Source organism: Rhopalosiphum maidis, chromosome 4 (assembly GCF_003676215.2).
Source record: "Rhopalosiphum maidis isolate BTI-1 chromosome 4, ASM367621v3, whole genome shotgun sequence".
Classification (NCBI taxonomy): domain Eukaryota; kingdom Metazoa; phylum Arthropoda; class Insecta; order Hemiptera; family Aphididae; genus Rhopalosiphum; species Rhopalosiphum maidis.
The window spans coordinates 22,016,854-22,043,538 of record NC_040880.1 but is presented as its reverse complement, the minus strand read 5'-3'; the positions used below and the strand labels follow the sequence as shown (position 1 = coordinate 22,043,538).

General features: G+C 26.9%; 1 protein-coding gene across 3 annotated transcripts in view; it reads right to left on the bottom strand.

The window, feature by feature from the left end:
* LOC113548813 overlaps positions 1–26,685 on the bottom strand; it is a 162,562-nt gene that overhangs the window by 66,062 nt on the left and 69,815 nt on the right. For all 3 annotated transcript variants that reach the window (XM_026949887.1, XM_026949888.1, XM_026949886.1), the window contains one exon: positions 15,142–15,205. The gene's annotated coding sequence lies outside the window, so the exon portion shown is untranslated. The remainder of the gene's footprint in view (positions 1–15,141; positions 15,206–26,685) is intronic.

The window sequence follows — 26,685 nt, the reverse complement described above, 5'->3', positions numbered from 1 at the left end:
AAAGAAAACAAATTTTTTAATAATGTAAAACTAAATGTTATAGAATGTGCTAGAAGAAGTATACTAAGTAAAAAAAAACTATTTCTTTTTCCTGGCATACACCCTATAAATGTTGTCTTAGGGACTCCTAGTCATGAACATATATTATTTAATTTAATTAGTAAAAAGTTTGTTAATATTAGAGTGAGCGATTTTGAAAAAGAAATTTAATATATGTCGAGTACTTAAAAATAAATCTTTCTTAAGAACCAAGTTATCTAAATTAATATTATTTAAATTTTTTTAAATAATTTAAATTTGTATTTATTTTTTTTTAATTATTTTTTTTTACATTTTATTATATTTGTTATCTTGGTGATGAATATAATTTTTTTTTAGTATAATCATTTCTTTACTAATTTCTCTTTATAATTTAAAAATATTTCATATTAAAATATATCAATATAAAGCCAACTTCAAGATAAATATTTTGATACCAAATTCGATCGGTTACGATCATTTTGTTACTGTAAAACGTTAAGTTAAAATTTACTAAAATCCAGTGTTAAGCAATGTGCATTTAAATAATTTGCCACTCGGTGATGGGGGTATCAGTATTCGACACGGCTCGTTTTCTGTTACATTATGAACATAATGCGAGTCGACGCTCCAGTATTTGTTATCTATCTCAGTGAATATTACTGATAATTTGTTATATGTATTTTTCGACGAAAAACAAAAATTAAAACATTTACCTTTTTTGGTATCATTTTTGAATGATTAGAAACTTTTTCGGCGTGATTGAGTTGATTTTCAATACTTAGTTTATGAATTAAATATTAATATATTCACGAGTTAATTTGAAGGACGTGTAAATTGAGTACCAGCGCTGCACACGTCATATAGTTGATTATAGAACTTCATCATATTATATTAGCGTTACACACGAGATACCACAGGAAGGTTGGTTGACAAGTCTCTCAAACTTGTTTTTTTTTTTTGTTAGTATAATTAAATTTAGTCAATGTTCATATTTTAATTAATTATGCCATCATGACCATAGCCGTATTTAATATTTTACATTAATACAAACTAAATCTTTCACTCCTCTGAAAACATATTTCTAGGAGGTTAAATGGAGAATTAACCCCTACACTAGTATGAGATATTACCTTTAAATTAATAGATTTACATTAAAAATATATATTTTTGAGGGTGGGAGAATAATATTTTAAAACACTATAAACTACAAAAATATATACACATTCAAATAGGTTTTACACTTCTCCCCATTTAAAGGGTCTAAACACTCTAAACGTAGATGAATGTTAACTACTTAAAAACTTAAGCTGGAGGTTTAAAACGGTTGGTTAAAAGAGTTTATATCATCTTAATCATTTTTCAAAGTAAAAAAATTGTTGATTTCACTAAGTCATTAACAATTGTGATTTGTAACTTCTAAGTGTAGTTGTTAATAGTCTAACAAAAAGTGAATAATAGTGATTATTTAAGATTTTTTAAGTTAATTACTTTGAAATGTTCTTAAAATAATAAAAACATTATTTTGAATAAATTTCTAAACATCTTTTTTAACATGATTTTACTCGTTTTCTTTAACTTATTAATAAAAGTAACCTTGCGCATTCCAAAGCAAATTTAATTAAATCAAGAAGTTCAAATAACGATTTTAATAATCATATACGTATTAAATTAAAACCGTTAGTTATAGTTGAGTTATTGATAAAGTATTGCAAGGACATAAGCTTGTGTACCATATTATATTTTAGATATTATATGGATAATCAAACCGCCGTGCCCAAATAGCGCAATGACTGGTTATATATAATTAAATAATCATAATTTTTAAAACAATAGTACTTACCAGTTACCGAATAAAATAAATTAATATAGGCAGATATTTGTATTTGCATTCGCATTCAAATACAATTTTAAAAGTATTTTTTCAAGAAAGTTATACGCATATAAACTCTAATAAAATATGTAGTTACAATTAATTCTATTTATTTAAATTGTTATTGATAAATCGCCGATTTAATGCAGTACGCCATGCGCGGCTATTGACGGACGCATTTGCGCAAAAAACAAATCCTAACATTTATTGATATCGGCGATCGCCAGTTGGTACTGGATTGATTCCGACGGCGTTTAAATTTAGCTACACCGTGGACTAAAAAATATACTTACATTACAAAAAAACACGAAAGGTAGTACGAAAATATGAATATGTAGTGCTACTGGTGCTGGCTCATTAGTGGCTTGTAAACGAACCGAAAATAACGTACGACAATAATTGATATGTTATAATGCGGTAAATATCCACATCCGATATCAACTATATTTTGTTCACTTAATAATATAATAGGTATTATAGCAAATTAACTCACATACATTTTTATCGTTTTCGCCACTCCACCAACTCTCTATATAATGGAATAAATTATTATTTGTTCTTCCGCCAGTCAATTCTTTGTTCGGCCCGACATCGATAATGAAATACGATATTATAATACAATATAATATATATTATGTTCTGTGTTTTGGACGTTTGTGTAAGTATACAAAGCAGGTTTTTCACACAACGTATCAATTACACATTTTGCTTGGGCCGAGTTATTTATTCCTCCACAACAGTGTCAGAAACTATAAAAACCGTAACTGCAGAGCCACAATCGGCGAGTTTCTCATAACGGTAATTATACCTATTGTTATATTTGTATATTATATAACATACAGAGTTGTCCGGAAAAATCTAATATCCTAACTTCGGAGAAGTCGAGATTTTTTTGAAAAATCTACAAGTATTATAAAAATTAAGAATAAAAATTTGTTGTGTAGACATAATACACGTATTTCGTTGATTTAACACATGTGTTAAAATCGGTCACGAAATTTTGTTCAAATGGGATTACACGGGGTCGGTGAGAATTTTTGCGAGCCCCGGGGCTTATCGTTTTAGGTCCGCTTTACTTACACTTATTTGGCTACATATTTAATTTTGATGATACCTACGTATATAAAAAAAATATATCTAGAAATTAAAAAAAAAAAAAAGAAATTAGATTAAGTTAGACTCTAACTGTTGAAGTGTTTTGTATTATTCCATTATTCACATCACATTCCAATTGTTGTATTTCTCGATGAAGACAAAAATAAGTTTTATTTCGCATCAAGTTTTTTGGGGATTGACATAAAATCATTTCATTTTAGTGTAAAAAATTTGCCAAAAATTATAAAAAATGTTTTCGTATGAACGTATGGCTAGGACGATGAATTACCCCGAAGATTCGGGCCCCAAGGGTCTACCTTCCGTTACCCTATCTTATTGCTGGCCCTGTCCTTGTGTATACGATTTAAATTTAAAATAAATTATTCAACTTGATCAAATATTTTAAAAGAGTATGTACAAAAATACAAAAATTAAAAAATTAGAACACGAATATAATCATTAATAATAAAGGAATAAATGGGACTGAGCATGCTATGTGAATCGCTCTGAATGCCAACGTACAGTTTTTATGTTAAAAATTAAAAACGTTATCCTCCGTATTATATTTCTCGTATACTTTGCGACACTTAAGCTTTAATGATTACGCTTAAGTATATACATACATACACTAAAGCTATACATAGCAATAGACGGATAATGGACATAAGACAGTACGACATATTCACGACCATATAATGAACAAGACCAAATCGAAAGCAATTTAGACAGTGTAGTATTGTATGTCTAATAATTATTACTAAGACTAAGATTTTAACCCGATGCTCTAATCGTAAACTTTAACTCCAGAACACCATAATATAAACTAAATAAGTAATTAAAACTTACGAAATAATGGAATATGACATGATTATTTTATGTTCGTTATAATAATTAATCAATTCCGTATAATATATTGAATATAGTTGATGATTAATTATAAATTTTTAACCATCTACGATGCCATTATTATAATATATATATACAGTACATCAATTGTGATAAATTTAATTTATAGCTAATGCTATTTGATATTGTTGTCTGTAGTTTCAAATACAACTATGTTTCTGATCGAAACGGATAAAAAACTGAAAATTAATTTTAGATATTTAAGAGTAAAATATTGTTCACGTTAATTGGCTATATCAGTACAACTAATACAAGTTTGAATAAAAAGTGTTTAGTGTGAAATTATTTATTTGATATTTAATAAGAGGAATATCTAAAAAATTAAAAAATTTTTAGTAAAAATTATGTTTTCCAGAATTTATTTGTCACTTAAATCTATCTGCGTGAGAAAATGTATCCATAAGTGAAACAGAAATCATTCTCTATAGGTCACCGACTGGTTTCATAGAAATGACCCGCATTTAACCCAAACAGATTTAAGAAACGAGTGCTACATTACGAAAAATGTATATGAAAAATAACTGATTTTGTGAAACTATTGTTTGAGGAACATTTAATATGTTGCTGAAAGTAAAAAAAATCTTATTTTAAAACGTTGGTGCATTTTATTTAGAGCAGTCTTAGCGCAGACTCAAAATATTTATTAGAACATTTTTCATTTGACAATTCTTCTATTTTATTTTGTTCGATATCTTTTACAAATCTTTTTAAAACCGGCACCATTTATTTTATACGATATACATCATCATATAGCTCACAAAACCACGCCGAATTTTACTACCCACGCATATCCGGACGAATTCGTGTGTAAAATTAAGTTCTAAACATAGCAATACACTTTGTCGTTAATTTTCAGCTATATGGTTTTACATGATTTTACTGTTCAATATTTATTTCCATTATTATCTTGAATAACATTATGCTGATATCTTACTTGATGTGAATACGTAGCCACGTAGCCAGGCACGCTACAAAATATTTTTCAACATTTTAAGACATGAAAACGCGTGTATAACGAGCATGGGTAATTTAAAATGTTAATATGGCATAGAATTTATATTATTAAAATTATTATTATAATTTATTATACAATATAGTGTAGCCAAGTGTGTGTTATTTTACGGTTTTTCCAACTGTCAACTGTCGCATAGAATGTATATCATATACAATTATGCGCATTTCGTAATAATTAATGTTGTGACGACCACAATTCGTCGGATCAGTTAACACTACGATCGGTGGACATTCAGTGTTATTCGACGTCGTCGTGGTCTACTGAAGTTGTTCATCTATAACTAGACAATCATTAGCATAGTTCGTGCAGCTGACCGATGTCCAATGATTCAAATGTCCTTCTCCGTCCTTCTCACTGCTCTTTTGGTCACGGAAAGGAAATATCATAACAGTTTTAATTTTTTAAATATGCTAATGTAAAAAATGTTTTTTTCATAGTTTTTATGGAAATGTTATTAAAGAACAATCGTTTAGTATTACACGGTATAAACATTATTAATTGTTAAAAATAATAAACTAATATTTTGAAAATGGCGTATAAAATAATAGATGTTTTTTGAATTTAGGTATAATACCTATACATACATTAATATAAAAAAAAATTTAAAGGGTGAAATATTTTCAGAGATAAAAGCTTTCATGCTATCGAGTTGTTTTCACGTGAATACAAAAATTGTATAAAAAAAAAAAACATTTTCATAGTATAAATTTAAGTACATACTTCAACTCAAATGTATTCAAAATAAATTGTATTCAAATACTTTAAAAGACTGAATAATAATAATAATAATACAGAGGCTAGGACAATATACATGAACGGAGCCCTTTGTATTATGTACATTTAATTTACCACAATATGAAATAGTATAATAATAAAAGTTATAAAAACGATTTTTAATCGAAATCGTCAACTACAGACTATAAACTCTCTGCCGTTTATAATAAAATTCTCAGCAGGCTTTTGCTGAATATATGCGATCCCTTATTCAGGCGTTTCTGCGCTCAGTGATAGTACAAACCGAATGAATAATGTAATGTATATTTACTATAGGTGTAAACTACCGTATTAATTTAGCAATTTCCTCATTATTTTATTCACGTTATTCAATTCCAGAGATTGACGAGTATGCAGCTCTGAAGTATAATCAAAACAACCATATTACAATAACATATTATAATGAATAAATTATTATAATTATAATTTCTTCAGCTGAGCTGAGCATTTTATTACTATAAATTGTATTGTTTTTAAACTTTTCATTTTTGGACGCTTTCCAATTCGCTAGACGAGATTTTTGTTGCAACAATATTAAGTCTTAAGGGCGTATCCAATAAGTGTGCTTGGTAAATGGTGTAAAAATGTACGGATATGTACACGCCGGTAAAATGTATAAACAATATGTTTTTGTGCAGTGCGCGTGTGTTATATATTATACATATATATCGTATAATGCCATATTATTCTCAAATCATCGTATGCGAATAAACCGCTTAGCTTTTCATTCCAACCGAAAATCGTCTGTTTGTTACTTTTATTAGAAAGCAGATTTCGCGTTGAATTATATATACATACCTCAGATGAGTAAACATTTACACAATGAAAGTGTACGCAGTGTACACACACACACACACACACACACCATGCAGCGTATAATACATGCGTTAAAATTTCATAATGCAGTTTATTATGTTGAAGATTGGGTAATTCCCGTGAACGTATAACTTGGAGAATATTCTATGGGAATCGATTACTATTTATTAATTATTATGTTCTCTTATAGCGTATTAGCGTATTTCAATAAATTATTATGATTCAAATGCACGATAAAAATATAAATATGCGCAGAATCATTTTGATAGTAAAAATGAAATAAACGAAAATTTTCATTTTCAATATTCAAAATAAGAAACAAATTACATTACGTGAACTAATAAATTTAAGATTTTACTATAAAACATCAAGTTCATTAACAAGAGACAAAACAGAAACGCATGGTTAATTAGTATTGACAAATGGTAAAATAAGAAGTGTGTTTATCACGGCGATTATACCACACAAGGCAGAACAACAGTGATTAAATGATAACACAGTGACATAATATATTAATATTGTTCTATAGTTACTGTCTAACTTTTAAATACAAACAAAATAAATTAGAACAACCCAATTCAAACGTCATAGAATATTTTTTTAATTGTGAAACACGTATTGCCTTTCATTCATTTCTTGTATCTACAATAATAACAAAATCGGAAAAAGATAAATTGCATGACGAGTCCATGACCAGTGACTACAGCACGTCTACTGCGACTTTTCGGCATAAATGTTTCTGAATACTACGTATCTATCATGTATAGAAAAACAATTCAACAAAATACATAGTTTTTTTTCGCGTCATCATAATACTTTGTTTTAAAACAATATTTTATGAATCGTACATATTATGTGATACACACGAGTACACGACCCATTATTATGCCTCCTACAAAGTTTTAATATCACAACATGTGTCGACTACCTGTTAAAAAGTGATTGATGAGAATTTGGTTGTTCTATATTTAGTATTCTTCAAAGATTTCTCTCATAAATGTAAAAATATCAAAAATACATATAGGCTGAATTTATTTCGATAAACGTTTTTATTTAAGACCAGGTGAGTACTTAGTAGTAAGACAGGACAGGAGTAAGATCGAACAGCCTTATGACTCATAAGTTATGAGTTATAATGATATTGATATCGATATAACAAGTTAGTACCTACGTTGCAATATAATTGATAGAAAGTTCAAGAAAATTTATGATTCATTAAATCAAATCAACAACTTTAATATTAAAATATAATATGTCTTAAGGTGTTCAATCTGTTTTTTTGATTAATTCATTTCTCTTAAAATAATGAGTTATAATAGGGAACAATGAAATTAAATATAATTAAATATAAAATATTAACACATTTTGAAAACTATTCAAACTAAAATGACAAAGCAGTGAAGTGTAATAATAAAATAAATATATATTACGGCTATTCAATAATATTTATAACGTAAATGTTATAATTTATTAAGTATGTAAAAAATACTGTCAAATTCAAATAAATTGATTTATTTAAAAAAATTAAATGACAATTTGAATTTAAAGTCGAGTAATATTATTTTCCATGAAACTTATAATCGAAATGATTTGATTTTGCACTTTCCCCTTGCAGGATAGTGTCATGTGATTTATAACATTTTTATTAATAATTTTTTTACTAGTGCATTTTTTTAACAACAAAATTCGATTCAGTTTTTTATAAGTTATAGGTACATTTATAAGCCAAAACTAGGTATCTCATCTTAAAAATGGTAATAAACAGAATATTTGAAAAAAGGAAACTATATATACTGTATAGTAATGCATTTATATGAGCTTGCGTTTTCACGACACACTTATCCCCCCTGACCATACCCAAAGTCGGCACTTTATACTATTTTATTTAGGACCCCATTTTTCACCCTGAACGTATTTTTTTCCTGCAAAACCGATAAAATTCTATTATACTCAATGTTACTTTTATCATCCTACAAGTTTTCACTTAAACTATTTGGCAAATGATTGATCGACGATCGTCAATAATCGGTTTTTGTTGTTCATATATTACTGCCGTCAGACGTGTACTTATGATTCAAAATATATATTATAGCAGTATGCATATCATACTATAAAGAAAACCATCATGATGGTATAGTGTTGTTTCAACAAGTATAATAAACCACATACTACGTAGAGCTCCATGTTTTTGTTTATCCGTTTATACAATATAATTATTATTTTACCATGACGTTTGTAACAATACGCACATGCTATAGACTGTAAAACAGGTATAACTCTGGTGACAAATATTATTTTATTCATCATTTTATTTATTTACATATAAATTCATAATAGTATGCTATTACTTCCATTTACGAGACGAAAGCATAAAGAGTTTTGTTCAAGTAAATCCTTTTCACCTTCCACGAAAAAAAAATAGATAGTTATCTCGTTACGTCTATAATATATCTGGAATAAAATTATGCGATTGGTAATTTTATTATATTATAAGATTTATATTCAAGTAGGTACGTAAGTCGCACATAAGCTGCTATAGATTGCATTATGTGCCATGCAAATCGATTTCATCGGATGCACAACAACTACGCATATACGATTACGAAATCTGTCACAATAATGGAAATATATAATATGTTATTTTATCACAACGTAATACAATGGTAAATACTAAACACAGTATGCCTGTTCGATAACGTATATAAATAATATATACACATATGTATATCAAATTTCGAAAAATTAATTTCTAAAATGAAAATTATTTTAAAATGTAGTTTTAAATACAATAATATTTATTAATTAAATTAAAAAATATATTTCATTAGTTTGATTTCATATCAATCTAAAATAATCTTTATAATCTTAATTCAATTATCAATACTCAATATACACATAATATATTAAAAGTTTTTGATATAAAATTTTTTCTGGAAATTTCCATTTTACAATTTTCTTAAAGAAAAATCTCTTAATGGAAATTCGTTGCTAACATCGCTGATAATGGGTCTCAATTTTTGATCAACAGCATAGTACTATTATTATCAATTTTATCATTCTCGAAAAATAGGGATAAAGCATAATCTAACTGCCTCGAAGCCCGATGGACGGAATTTGCTTCAATATCACTTTTTCACTGCAAACCCCCGTAATACGACATTAATTGCAGTTCAACCGCATCGTTTTGTAATAATAACACGTGTCTAAATCAGCGATAAATCATTGGTAGTATGCGGAAAGCCGTATGTCAGTAGTATAGACAATTAATGAATATAAATATTTTACTTAATGTTGTACTTAATGGATTTAATAGTGTTTTGTACTTTGTGTAATCACTTTAAATACTGTAAATTGTAAATTATTATCATTTTTATAAATGTATTGACATTTTGAATAATTATATTTTCAAGATTATATTTTCACACTCTATCGCGTTGTCTATAATTTATTGTGCTGTTTATTTTATCACATTACCTATATTGGTAGACATATTTAGAATCTGATTAGAGGTTAATCGACTAGTGCAATTTTTCATTTTTCAAATAGTTTACAAGTAGCAATAATTGATAATTATTTGTCATTTGACTATTGTCAGATGTCGACAAGTTGTTTATTTTTGACTTTGCGGTAATACTTTTAAATAAAGTTTACTAAAAAGATAACCACGGCTAACAGCGTTTATCCAATTAAACCACTGGGATTTGAACGCGACGGTGATAGACTTGATTAAGTGTCAAGGCACCTTTGATCATTAATACATGGCCGATTCATAATATACAAGAGAGGTACACAAAAAACAAGTTTGAAAACCTCTTATTTAAATCATTATTTTTATCATCGCGTAATAAATAATATGCATCTTATTTTTAGATACCACGATGATTTGTACGCAGCCGGTAATTTAATCATACATATTATTATTGTTCTGTGAGTATGACGACGAGTTGACGGATTTGTGAATATTCGTATAGCGTTTCACTCAACGGTAGTGGAGGAGCTATGTAAGTTGAGAATAGAAGCGATGAGGTTGAGGGTGGTTCCCGTTAACGTTTGTTTTGTATCTAAATAAGCAATAAGCGCACTTTAACGGTAATCCGACAGACTCTTATAATTCGTATCGCACGTGCCGTTTTCGGCAGAGTTGCAACGACAATCTCCTGTAATTCCATACCTCATATTAAATCCACTAGCCGCAATTATGGAAGTTTTACGACGACTGATAAGCTTTTATGTAATTATGTATATCATACCAGGAGATTCACTGCGTTCATCAAATTTTTTCTTTAATAAATATGTTATTCAAATTAGGACTTTTGGAATTTTAAATATACTTTCAATCATATTTTTAAATTCTTGAGATATTTTTGTACTCTTTAAGGCCTTAAAGTTTATCTTATAGTAATACAAACTTCTATTTTTCAAATGAAAACCCCTATTTTGAATTGTGAATTATTTAGTAGATCATTTCTTTGATAACATTGATGCACTTAATTAAAAATCCAAAAAATAAGTTTTTCAATTATTAAAATGTTTATTGAATTATAATCCTTAAAAACGGTTTTACAAAAATATATGATATATACAATATTGAAATCATGGATTTAGTATTTATTATGCGTGTACTATTATTACAAATTATCAATGTTGGTAGATTCATATAAATAACAAACATTTTCAAATTTATATATTCTCCATAAATCCTCTCACCACTTTAGTGGAACTTTTATATTTAGTATAGAAATCGAAATAACTAAAATAAAACTGGTATGAATTTTGTTTTTGTTACAAAATGCTAAGAAATTTCTGAACAATTGAGAAAAGAAAAACGGAGGCTATCTATTTAAAAAATAGAAATTTCTATCACCAAAAGACACTTCTTATTCCTTAAAAATTACAAAATATATCAAGAGTTCTATACACATTAAGTTTATATTAAAATTTTGTATAAATGTGTAATGAAAAGTTTTAGATTTATTAAACGGTATTCAATAAGGTACGATTTATATACATCAAAATTTGAATTAAATAATATTATTATTAACGAACAGTAAAAAAATGTGGTTTTCAATTAGAAAAAAAAGTTTTATCAATAAAACATACATCATTAATAAATATTTGAAAATAATGAAGTGCGGTATACTCAAAGGTTTTAAAATCAGAATTTCAATAAATTCGATAAAAAATGCGGGAAGTACGCTTGTTGAATTATCTACCCACTTTATATATATGATGATATGGTATTATAGAAGGCAATTGAGGAAATTAATAATAATACGGTAAGCCATAGTAAACGTCGAAAAACCGGATAAGTCAGTGATTATCGTCGTATGCCTTATAGCATCTTATAGTTAGTCGAAGCACGAACCGATAACAACATTCGTCGTGGACTGACTGTCAGATAATTAATCCGATTAATTACAATATTATTCAAATTAATCGAAAGCGTTTGCCCGGTGAATATAAAACGATGGGATTTCACTGAATGCTTAGTAGCCAATCGCGTTCAATATTAAATCGCTGTATTACATAAAGTCAACCAAATTAAATAATAATAATTTTTAGGTGAAAATAATATTATATATCGGAATAGTTTTAAGGTAACATAAAAAAAAAAAATATATATATATATATTAATATAATGGATCAATCATCGGCCACTAAATCGTATTCAAGAGTAATTATTCATGCCAACACAGCAATGCCGTGTTACTTGAAACATTCTTATAATATAACATAGTGATATGAACAAAAATATTATATTGCACGATGCTCATAAATAAAAATTCTATATCCAATTAACCCGATAAGGTTTGTACCCACCGCGTATATACTTATGCCACCACCTGCCTATACTAGAAATTGAATTGACGTGTATAGTAAACCATGGTACACAAGTAGCAGAATTAATTCCTTTGTTCTTCTTGAATGGACCACGTAAATCCTCTAGTAAATGGTTAGTATTCGAAACATTACTGTGAACTTTGGCGTAAACTTTGTAGAAACTCTCACGGGAACTTTGCATCAGAATCTCATCGAATATTTTAGCGTTGAATACTTAAGATTTCAGTTCAAAATGTATAGGCTTTCAAACAAAATTACGACATAAATTTAAAAATAAATAAATTAATGTCCAACCGCCGTTAATAAATTATCATTTGTAAACAAATTTTCCTCTATCATTAAATATTTAAAATTTGTTTTATTATTATTTTTTTTATGACCGCTGTTTACGGTTGTTTTCCGTCCCATACGTATTATATATTATAATGAAGTTTAAATACGAATTTTAAATCACTATTATTTGTTATTTAATTTACGAGCGCGTTCGTTAATTTTATTCAAATTGAACTCGGGACCGTGGATATTGAGATAGAATTTAAAACACTTATACAATATTTTTATAGTCAAAAGAATACTTAAATTACTTATTTATTAATTGATTTCGTTATTAGTTCAACATATTACGTTTTTAATTGTATTTACAATATAATCTTTAATAAGTTGAATATATTATGTAGGAAGTATATATAGTATATAATATGCTACTTGAACAATTCAAAATTAAAGCATTAAATTAACACAAAGTTTCCGCGTAAAATTTACAGTGAGGGAACTAGGATTAGAAATATTTTAATGGCATCATCACACACCATTAGGTTTTACTTCTCAATTTCTTAGTTTCTTTCTTTCTTTTTTTTTAATGAAAAATTCACTGTTGTGACCATAACAAAAAAACACGAATGAACGACTCTTGTAAATTACTAGTACGTACAATGATGAGCATATTCCTATTTAAGATTTTTCTCAAGCTATCTTCATTACAATAATACCTGTTTATTTTCTGTTGTTAATAAAAACACACGAAACGCTAAAAATATATGTCAAATAATTTCAAACTCGTATTCATTATACATTGTCTTATGAAATATAATTTTACACTATAATATTGTTTACCACATAATATTTCGCATTGTTGGCGTTGTCGCTGTCGCAGATTCGTTGTCTGATTCCATTAGTATACGTACGGGAACTATAGATCGCATTTCAAATATCAATTATATATTACTAGTCATGACATTCTAGCGGTGTCACATTTAAGATTGATTAGTAATATTTGTATAATATTTTATATCGGGGATGGACAACTCAAATTTTCCAAAGGGTCGCAGTTTTTATGTTTTAAATTCTGAGCAGAATGATTGGTATATCGGTATAAGTGTTTATTATTTTTTTGTGTTTGTCACTCATCACGTTATTTTTATCAGGAAAAATTTAGGTATAAAGGTATAAAGTTGCATCTAGTTGGGAGCCAACACTGCGGGTTCCAATTCCAATTTCAAAAACACCAGTTTCTGATAAAATAAACTATTTTATTGGGTGATTCACTTTCCGCCAAAATCAACATTTCCGTTTACCACTAAGTCCATTTATCACAAGTACAATAATATATATTTCCCTTTTCCGCCACCACAACTTTCAATTTTTATATTTTGGTAAGCCCTTACTATATAAACAAGTGAAATTATTCATAATCGGCAATAAATAATTAGGTAATCAATTATAAATTAAATATATTTTTTTTAAAACCATTACCTACATAAATACTCTTTTATTTTATAGATAGGATATTGTAAAATATTTAAGTAATACTTACTTTATTGTATTCATAGAATATTGTTTAATATTATTACAAAAATAAAGTCAAAATTATAATTATTGGAGAAAGGTATGATTGCTAACATATTATTACCTGATCTATAATATAATATTTAAATACTTGTAATAATAGGTTAAAAAAATATAAAAACTGAAATTTCTAGTGTTGAAAATGGAAATATATATTATTATACTGGTGGTAACAGGAAAGGTCGATTTTGGCGGAAAACTGTAACGCCCATACTGTTGTGGCTCGTATATACAAATCATAAATATTTGTATAATTGTTTATCGTAAACAAGTTTTTTAACATGTAATACAATCATTATTTTCAAAATATATTGGTTTTTTTGAGATATTTATGTATGTCTAAAATGTTTCTCATAATTTATTTTTTTTTTTAAATTTATATGTTATTACAATTTTTGTCCAACGTCAAAAAGTTCAATAGAAAGTTCTTACTATTTTTTTTAAATAGTTAAAAAGCATAATAAATATAGTAATGATGTTTTTTTTTAAATAATATTAATTTCAAATGTGGATGAACGTTCAAGAACATTAAAAATATACAGTTAAATTGTATAATAAGCGTTTAAAGCTTAAAATTTTAAACATCGTTTCATGACATAACTTCTGCATATTGAAAAGTGAAATTATTTAACGTTTTCTCTTTAAACTTTTTTTGTTATTTGTGATGTTGTATACTTCTATAGTGTATAGATGATTATTGCTCACTTCTTTATTATTATTATTATTTTTTTTTTATTAGTATTAACGTTATATTTGTACAATCTCAAAAAAGAATTTGATCGACGATCAGAAAAACACTATAGATTTATAAAATTTCGACCTCCCTCCCTCCTCTCATAATATTTTCCATATATACATATATATATATATATATATATATTGTAACACGGAAGATTGATTTGAGAATTTTTCCACTTTTAACCCACGTCCCTTACGAATATATTTTCTGTACACGCACCTGTATGATATGGTCAGACGAACACTGCTACTCTCCGGGTCCAGTACGCACGCACTGCTTCAATCTATAACAAAATAGTATACCAATGTAGTATTACATTATAGTAATTCTTTAGGCTATGACTTTCAAAAACAAGCGTTTCTGCAAACAAATGGTTCGGTGATTCCCCCTCCTCCCCCCCGATATATGCTGCAGCGTTCTAAACCAAACACATTTCGAGAGCTCTATAGTGGGAAAGTGAATTCGAACCGCACTATACTATATTGCAGCTGATGTTACAACATAGTACAACAGTCGTACCTTTGAAACACGGGAACAATACATCGTTCAGAATATGTGAAGTGCGATATAAATTATTCTTCTTGCATATTTCCTTCAGTGTCTCTTCGGTTATTCTGGAGTGCGCGTGTTTATTATACGATCAAATAAAACACCATTGTACGGAAGCGAACCGTCATACACGCTTTTGTTATATACGCCTAATTAGTCTGTGGATCGTGAGTTCGTGCAATTATTGAAAAATATCAATCTTACCTAGTCGTAGTATTCAATGTGCTAGCAGCTAGCGTATACAGCGCAGAATCTGCTGCGCAGTTATATTATATAAAACCGTATTTTCCTTATTCTGTTTGCATATATCAACATTTTAGCGTATACTCGATACTCGATAGTATACGACGTATTTTTAGCAAAAAGGTATTTTTAAAATATATATTTATAACCTATAAGTACTCATTTTAAATTGGAAAAAAAAAATAAAAAAAAAAACTCATATTCGAAGAAATACTTATTTTGTATTTCAAGAATTCCATTCATCTACCGATTGATAAAAATTGTGTAGTGTACATAGTCGGCTATTCTTTATGATGCATATATTTTTTTTTTATAATGGTGTTAATATATCTATGTTGGAGAAGACCAAAATCCGTTCTAATGGATTTTACGAATAGATCTAAGGGGGATATACGAGTAGAGTAGTAGCTACATTATAATAACACGTTTAAGTTTATACCAGATATCTTAAACGTACAGTTTTGTTTTGAAATTTAAATTAAGATAGTATTACATTTACGTTGATTAAGTATTGTACATTCAGTAACTGGAACAATTTTAGATTCTATTAGTATAAACTATGTATTTTTAAGAAAAGGCATCAAGTAAGTAATCAATTTGTTTAAGTGTAGAGTATCTTTCGTCAATCGTGTCATTAATTATGTCACTGTAATGGTTTTTATTAAATTCGAATTTAATGATAAATCACTGTAGACAATAAGAAACAATTCGATTTAATAATCATGGACAATTCATAATTCCAATAATAATAATAATAATATCATCCATTTAACAATTTTTCATTTTTTTTTATGCGTATCTTACCGCGCTCATTCCATACAATTTCTGGCTGTAATAATTTCGAGAAAAAACGAACAAAAAAATAATTTTGTTAAATAACTATAATAACACCAAACAAAAAATAAATAAATTATGGTTTTTAGAAGAAGAAAAATCATTTTTATCTTGATTATTTTTAATAGGCAACGACATATTTTTACTTTAAATCACCCAAAGTACAAACTAGATCGAATTTGCTGTCAAAAACCTTTCGATTCGAAGATGTTTGGAGCATTTCTTTAAATACATATCGTTGTAAATGAATAAATTCATCGCACTGCTCAGAATCTAAAATATATCATGTATTATAGTATTATAAATATTATAAATATACTTGACGAAAGTTTAAGAAATAAAAATAAATACCGGTGTTGCAAATAAATCAATAAAGGTCGCAGTGTATGTAGGGAAGTTTTAATACCCACGACCCAGTAAGTAATAATAATACCTATAGATACATACAAACTAATACCTGCCAAGTTCATTTATCCCTTCATTTAGGATTCCATTTTAGAAAGAAAAAATGCAACAAGTCGTATAAAAAAAAAAATAATGCAATATTTTTTTAGTAATAATGCTACAGACAATCGTAACAAGTACAAATATAAATGAAAGTGAGGCTTAGAATAATATTGGATTATAAATAATATAAATCCACGAAAACTTTGGTGAAAATTCACAGCGCGTTAAAACAACCTGCGCCGCAATCACATGTTCCCAAAAAGTCTCGGACCACAATTCGGAAGACATTTTTAGTGTAAGATGCAACTAGTATTATTCAGTAACCATGCCCACCCCGGCGTTGTCTTTACGACTGATCGCCGGCCGTTATAGTAATCTTTTATAAAACATAACGCATCGATATCCGCAAATCTGCGCAAAATAATAGTTATTATTACAATAATAACGTGTTATACGGCATGTATTAACAGTACATTAATAGTATCGCGGGTTACAAACGATAATGATTATCATTAATACACAAGAACACGTGTTTCCGATCGTACCTATACACAGATTATATAGTTTTATACCCGTATTATATTATTCAGTCAACGCGTAGCGAACCACGGTAAACATAATATTTTCTATGGGTCCCAAAAACGTACAAGACTATTACGATATAATATAATAATATTTACATCATATACCACAGTGTATATGTGTATAATAACAGCACATTACACACAGTGATTGTAACCGCGAAACTGTGCAAGAAATACGTTTAGAACGTTACTATAATATTGTAATATGTAGAGGGTGATTTACCAAACATGCTCACCCCCTCCCCCACATTTATTATTCTATATAATTCTATATTATTATTTTATATAAATTATGTTATTCTATCTAATAAATGAATTTATTAAAACCGATTTTGGAATAATATTTTGAAATACTTAAAGAGGTGTTACAAATTTTTGATTGTTAAATGTGAACCCTGCTATTTTACTGAAAATTATTTATTGGCTATTTTTTCTTTTTTTTTGCAAATTTCGATATACCTATTAATTATAAATTCAAACGAATAAATTATTTGAAAAAAAAAAAAAAACAAGAGTAGTTTCTATCTCCAAATGACACATCGAGTGGTATACAGTTTTAAGAATTTGAAAATATTGTCTTAAATAGTGTTTAAAATTTTCAAAAAATCAGATGATAATTTACTGCATTATCAAAGAACAAAAATGGAGTGAGCTTGCTTGGTGAATCACTCTGTATATGGTGCAGGTGGCAGCGGTGTTATATATTATATTGAATAAACCGTATGGGTAAAAACTATCGGAACGGTTATCCCGCGAACCTCGTAAGGGTTCCAGCACCTTGACATGTACACATCATCGTACTGTACATTATAATACACAGAAACCCTCTTTTTACCAGCCCCTCTCCTTTCAGCTTTATCCATAGAGTCACACGACGACCACATTATGCTGCATAAAGTAAATACCATTCGCCCATACACGTACACACAGAGCTATGATATAGGTATACCAGCTATTATACATGACGCGTAGATATTATAGGTACACATGCCAGTAAAACCTTTCTGTAGAGCTATTATATTATATACAGGAATACAGGATGATACACCAAGTATATAATAAACACCATTTTATCAATTTAATATAATGAATTTATTAAAATTCTTAAATATACTGATATAAATAAAGTATTTTTAATTATTCAAAATTCGAATTGTATACACCAGCGGTTCCCAAACTGTGAGGCGCGCCTCCCAAGTGAGGCGCGAGCTTTTGGCAGGGGAGGCGCGCAAGCCGCGTGATAAATATTTACTGTTAACTTATATTGTCATAAAAATAAAAATATTTGTATATTTAAATACTATAAATTTGTAATTTAATTTTTTATGGGAGGCGCAATTGATTTTTTTTAATTTTTAGGGTGGCGTCAACTAAAAAAGTTTGGGAACCGCTGGTATACATCATAATAATATTATATCCTGTGGTGGTACCAAATAATTTTTTTTCTAATGAATTGTGGTTTCTTTTTTTGTAAATTGTTAAGCAGATGAGACATTTTTCAAATGCTAAATATAAATCGATATCTGAACGAAAAGTTATTGAATTATTTACGCATGTATACTAAGGTCCATGACAAAAGGTTTAAAAAATATGCTTGCTTCCCACTATGGTGATATACAATTATATCAATTTATAATAATCCATAAATATTTCTGTAAAACCATCTTTAAGCATTATTATCTTTAGTATAAACATTTAAATAACTCAGAATCTTCTAATATCAACTCATTATTTTACAATAATTTAAAATTAACAATGACAAAAATGTGTACAATAAATATACTTTCTAAATGATAATAATTTTTAAAAAATTTTAGATTATAACATATTTTAATGTGTTTATTAATTTTTCTCTATCTAGTCCTATAACTTATGTTTATCGCCAATCAAAGATCAAAAACAACTAGAAAAGTGTACCATAATTTTGTGTGATAATAAAATTATAGTTGAATTTTTTCAACACTGCTTCTGTGTTATTATTCTTTCTAGAAATAAAATCTTTAAGCTCTTAGGGTCAGATGAATAAATTTTCTCTTTTATATAATTTTGTCACTGAATAGCTGAGTAGGTACCGTATAATATAAATACGGATTTAGTCGGTTGTCACGATGAAACACTATGAAGTATATGATGACGTATGCATATATGGCCGGTATTGTATAAGGTTTACCTTAAAACGTTTTTGAGTTTCTGAAGTTTTCCTCGTTTTCCTGATCCAAAAAAAAAACAATAAACTGTTGATCTCGTATTAACCAAATATATTCTTCTGATTTAGTTTATATTATAAAAAACATTGATCTTTTCCTCCAGTGATTTTTACGAATGAACGCGTAAAATCGGATTATTTTTTTCTTCTTTTTTTGAAACCTACATAATAGTTATTTGCTATAATTTTTATTTCATCGGTGAAAATAATTTTTAAAATGTATTATGTTTAAATGTTTAAGGCCTTTAATGAGTACTCTACTCAAAAAAAAGTGAATAAAAAAAGTGTATTTTTCCTCATCAAATAAACTACCTGTTGAAGGTTTTTCATATATTTATTACATATATTTTATATATTGTTATATATTGTATATTGATTCTAAATAAAAAAATAAGAAATTAATCAAAAAATACAATAATAATATTATCGCAGCCATTTTTAATTAGCTGAAAAAATATATTAACGGTTTGTCATTTTTTCAAATTAGTTTAAGACAGAATAGGATAAACATAATAAATCTTCTGTTACCTAAACATTATATAATATAAATGTATACTCGATAAATTGAAATCTAAGGTGTAATAAATGGTTAGTTACAAATTTCAAAATATTAAAGTCGACCAAAATAATAAGAGAATAGTATATATTAAGTTTAAAATAACCGGAACTATGTAATAATTAGCATTATATGTTTTCGTATTATTTTAATTTGTCCTAATTTATATTCATTTTGTAATGAACTTACGCAGAAAACTAAATAAAAATAAATTACAATAAAATATTAATTTACAAAATAAAAAAATATGTAGATAGAATAAAATTAATATATACAAAATAAAAATAAGTAAGTATATTGTTTGTTATAAAAAAAAATACTAAAGTTTTTAGACAAAATAATATGAATTAAATATTTTTAATGCATAAAAACTCAACACTCCCTTATAATTACAACGCATTAACTTTTGTACAAGCTTATGTGCGTTAATACTACCACATTTGCTTAAAAAAAAATGTGACATTAAATAGGTATACGCAATTTAAAGAATAATAATTACATCATTTAAACTTTTATGAAAACAATTAAATATCACACTTAAAAATTAAAATGCAAAATTATCAAATTTCAGAACATTGTTTTTGATAGTACACGGTATACTGTATACCTAATGGCTTATAAGTCTTTTTATCTAAACTTATAATAAAATTGTCATACGCTTATTATTTGATAATAATATTAAAATTGAAAATCACATAAAACATAACTTACACCAAAAAAGTTATACCGTAGGCACGTTATAGATTTATTTTCAAAAAAATCATAGTTGTATCCATCCCACGCCCACACTGGAGTGAAATGAGGTATGAATATGATAATAATTCTAAACATGTTAACATAGACACAAATAGTGTTAAAGATTTTTTTTTTGGTTGGGGGGGGGGGTGAAGTTTAGATCTATATCCCTACAAACGACTCTTTGAGAAATTTCTGATATTATAAGACCCTAAAGAAAGTAAAAAAGTTTTACGTGGAAGATCATTTTTTTTTTTTTTTTTTTTTAAGAAGAATTGGATTATACAATTTTACTTATTTTTTCGTATATACATGTCAATAATAAAATAAACTAATAAGTATTAATTTTAATTATTTAAAAAAAATTACATATTGTACGTGTTCAAGCATATTTTACTGTAATTATAGGTATCTATCATTTCTCCGTACTCATGCGGATTTTAAAATTCCATGACCAGTCTTTTTCCTTTGGTATAGTATAATACTTTTTACTGTCGTTACCAATCGCATCACATTTATACATTTTGTATTGCAATTCAGTAATAGTTAATTAATAAATTTAATAATAAAGATCGATATACTGAAAAAAAGCAATCTTATTCAAACCCATGACAAACCGCTCTGCCTTGTTTGCTAATGCCTCAAAATTAAAATTAAAAATTAAATAATGCGATTAACATTAAAATGACAATATACACTTAGTATTTAACAATAAAAACAATGAAAGAAAAACCCACCATTTGATAAATACTTGTACATTGAGCATTACTTAGTCGTATGTTTAATTTAAGTTTCCCGAACCAAAAAAAAAAAAAAATGAACGAGAAATAAGAAAATGTCTATCAACAAAAGTTTTGTTATAAGACAAATAAACGTATTTTGTTATAGTAGCGTTATCAATAACTTCATATAAGCTTGTAAATATCATATATGATACATAGATAAACGATACACAACGATAAGTTAAAAAAAAGTGTTTATACTAAGTGATAATGCAAGGCTTCTCTATTTAAACTCAGGATCACCTATATTAGGTATTTTGAATACATAGAACATTATTATGAAACTTAACTTTAAAAAAAATTGCATCAAATATTGTTTATACGACGTTTAGTTTATAAACTTAAACAAAAGAATTTGATTTATATATTGATATTAACACGATTTTACTTCGGTATCAAATAATTACTAAAAAATTTATTTAAAAATTGTCCTTATTGTTAGTTTTTGAATGTTTTATGGCAACTAGTAGTTAACGAAGTGCTTTATTATTCGTATATTTTAAATTAATAATATTCGCTATACCTAATCACATACGATTACAAGATACAGACCATAGTGTATATTGTAACAGTCTTTTAAACTTGTTATCATGCGATCTCAATAAAACAGTTGAATGATTTACATTGAAAAAGTACTATTTTGAAAAAAATATACCCATTATTGATTTAAAATCAAAATCGTTCTTTATCTATTCAGAATCAGCCATTGGAATAAATAATATGTTAAAAATATAAATTTCAAGCAATATACTTTCAAAAAAGGAAATTTTATAGAATATAATATCAAAGTAATAATAATCGATTAAACAGAAGTTTAATCTATGACCATCGCCTAAAGTGCCATTATAAAATATTTTTGTTCGTGTTATTACAGATAACTAAGTTAAATAGAATTTATCAATTTTTTTAACTCAATTTTAGAGTAAATTTCAACAAATTCAAGCTTAGTTAGATTGTTAATTTGATAATAACAGCATGTAAACACTTATGAAAAATGTTCGTAATTTGATTTAGGTGAAGATGTATAATATTTAATTTGTAATATTTTTCATACAATTGTGTTAAGTAGAAAGCTAGAAAGTATTGATTTTAAATTAAAGGTATGTCAAATTATTAAGCATATTTATTTTCTTATATTACTAACTTAACTTATATTATTAATAATGAAGATTCACTTTATAATAACAAAAATTGATTAGTTCTTATGAAAAAAAAATCAAACGGAAACTTATTTTATTGGCATTTATGTGATTTTTAATAAAACGAAAATATGAAAACTGAAAAAATTTATAAAAAAAAAAATTAGAAAATAATATAAAGGAAGTATGTAGAATATTTCTTTTGATAATAATTTGATCTATTACATTGCTTTTACAGGAGTTTTAAAATAAATGTTAAGTTAAATGTAAATATCATTAAATGACAATTAGAATTATTATTGACCCATATGTATTATACTTTTTCAAAAGCGTTGGAGGACCATTTGAAAAATTTATTTAACTTTAACTCTCAATGAAAAGTTCTGAAAAAAGTCAGTATGTGGTTATAACTATTATATTCTCTATTATATATTTTTTTTTAAATCAACACTTATTTTTAATATAACATTAAAAAAACGTTAATAAAAATCAACAACGAATAATTAAATCATTATATTTTCTCTAGAATATAACTTTATAAATATTTAAATTATAGTTAAAATTAGTGGTGGAGAAAATAGTCCATGAATAATTCTAAAAATGGTTTATCAATAGAGAAAAACTATTTTTTTAATAATTTGTATAATAAGTATAAATTATGTTGGAAGCTTAACAATTTAAATGGTTTGAGGGTTTAAACCATCCCAATATTGGCAATACCAATGTCTGTATACATTATTTAACTTATATAAACCTTTTATTTATTTTTATTTTTTATTTATGTAACGTAACTTTAGCAATATGAGAAAACCATTAATTTATGTTTAATTGAAATCGTAATCTATTCATTAATATTTTTTTATGTTTTTTTTTCCGTTATTTTTTTTAACTATTTTATTATAAATAACTCATGTATGTTTGCACTTGTATGTCAAACTGTATTATATGACATTAAATAAATACAACGTAATACTATAAAATAATTTAAAACAAAGACCAATATTAAAATATCTCTCATATTGCAGTGATAGAGATTTAAAAATGTTTGTTTAATCATTAAAGCATATTGTTATTACGTTTCACTGACTTAGTAATCTATTGATTTTACGATATGAATCTTTTATATATTATATTGATAACAAAAAGATATAAAATCTGTAGGTGGAGTTGGTTAGTAGGTTATATTATGAATTATTTTTATAGCGTAATATATTGGAATAAATATCTACAAACAAAATATGTAAATTTACCGAATACTAAGTAATATTTTTATTTTTATTTAATATTGAGGAGCCTTAACATAGCTTTTTATAAATGCATATAACATTTAAAAAAACATTTAACATGAATAATATAAAAAAGCATTTAAATACTATATAAATATGATATTTATACCTACCTAAGTTTATATGTTTAATGGAAACAAAAGATACTTTTAAACTAGTCAATAATAATATTTACTGACAATAAAGGTATGTTTCATTATACATTTTGGTTTGTAATATTATAATATTATCACGGAGAACTTAATAATTCATAAATATGTATATACATATAACTGCCTATTTAAGTTACCACTAAAAATTATAATAATAATATATGTCTGAATATTCCAAGTCTTCCTTTTCACCACGATTTTATAGACTTAAATTTCTTGAGCTCAGTTCTTAATGATTCCCTGGACTTAAAAATATTATTCACGAGGATCAAATTCAATAACTTCTTAATTTTTATGTTTATTTTTTATATACTCAAAGACTTTTTTTAAATCATTTAGATTAATTTTATATTATTTTTTATTTATACTAGGAAATTGTTCACACTATTCTACGATAAGTCGTGTTGTACATAGCATTGTATACAGCTGTAGTCAGTTATCAACCATAGACCAGTGATAAAACATAAATAATGAAATATAGATAATATAATCAATGGGCAATGGCGTGCCTAGGTATTTGTCATGTGAAGAAATGTCATATACCAGACAAAAATGTATAATATTTTTATTTTGAAAACAAATTTAATTTTCCTTTGGTACTAGGCTAAACATGTGTACAAATATATTTAAAAATAACTATATATTTATTAAATGACTATTTTCGAAAAGAAATCATGTTTTATCAATATATGTTTGGGTACTAATTTTTACTGTAACATAAAGTATACGATAACTTGAAATTGAACACTAAATTATAAAATAAAATATAAATAGTAACGGGTAATTTAATTTAAATAATCACTTAAAGCGGTTGACTAGGAATATGCAACGTTTTGAAAATATAAAGACCTTTTTGACTACTTGATCAATACATCATAAAAAGAACGAATTAGACAAATTCATTGAAGATGAATTTAAATCGTACTCTGGTATCACCACAATACATATTTCTGATGAGAAATTTAGTTTTTTACAAGCACGTACAAACTACATATTATTTTGATGAACTGTTCAGTCATGTTTTAAATATATATATAAAAAAAAAAAAAGGCCCACGGGGGATATATCGTTTGTCATATGCCACTACGCGCGCCACTGGATAAGGACCTACCTACTATATACGTACAGTGTAATGATTATAAATTATAGTATTAAAACTGTTGACGCAACATTTTTACACGTAAGATGACAACAATTACTTGCCCGCAACATTGGGTGGCGGGAGTAAAATGCGTGTTGTTATAATATGTCACACATAATGACTGAGAAGCAGTTGCGTCGGAAAATTCCGAGGTGGTATAAAATCGAAACAGAAAACGTGATACATCAAAAGTTTTGAAACCACTTTTTAAAACCATGGCTGTGGGTCACAACTACTCCTGTATCAACCGCTAGTGATACTATATACATACAGCGTAAGTTCAAATTCTATAGTTCTGCGGAGGAAATAATTTCGTCGTTAAGGGTCTCATTAAACGCGGAAACCGTATAGTCGTCATCGTCGTCGCCGCCACAACTACCGCCGCTCATATATTTATAAACTGCTGTCGACCGTTTGTCTCTTGTACACTATTCCGACCTCAAAAGTAAGTCCACCCAAAGGTCAACGTATTCATTAGAGTTCCACAACTCACTTTAGAGAATGAAAGTGTAAGCCGGCATGAATTAATTTCCAAACCTTTTAATAACCTGAACATCTGATAGGTTTTCGGTTTTATTTTATTGGGTTAGTATTTTTTTTTTTTTTCATAGTTGCGAATTATTAAAGTAAAACATTTATAATGTAATGGATTTTTTTTTTTTTAGTCAGACGCTATCTCATGGCATTATGCATATTTAAATCGTTCTTATTATGCGAATTTTCCCATTTCAAATAATGAAACACGCCGTTGTTTGTACATTATGTATAAAGCACACAACGGAACTGATTCAACGTCATCCCCCAGTACACATTCTGAGAATTTTTTTAAGTAAAAGTTCATATAATTTTTCACTTATAATATACAGGATAACTTACACCAAACATATTTGACCTCGTTTTTTTACCCGTATTCAAGCGAGTACAGTTATTCGATTTCTGATTTTTACATATGGAAATATATACATTTTCAAGAAAATCGTCCGCTTAACAATTATCTACATTAAGAATTGATTATTTTAATTAAGAAAATATCTATCTACTTAAAAATATGTCTTTTAACTTTTTAAATGAACTAATAAATTTCAAAATGAGAATTAGAATAAATTCGT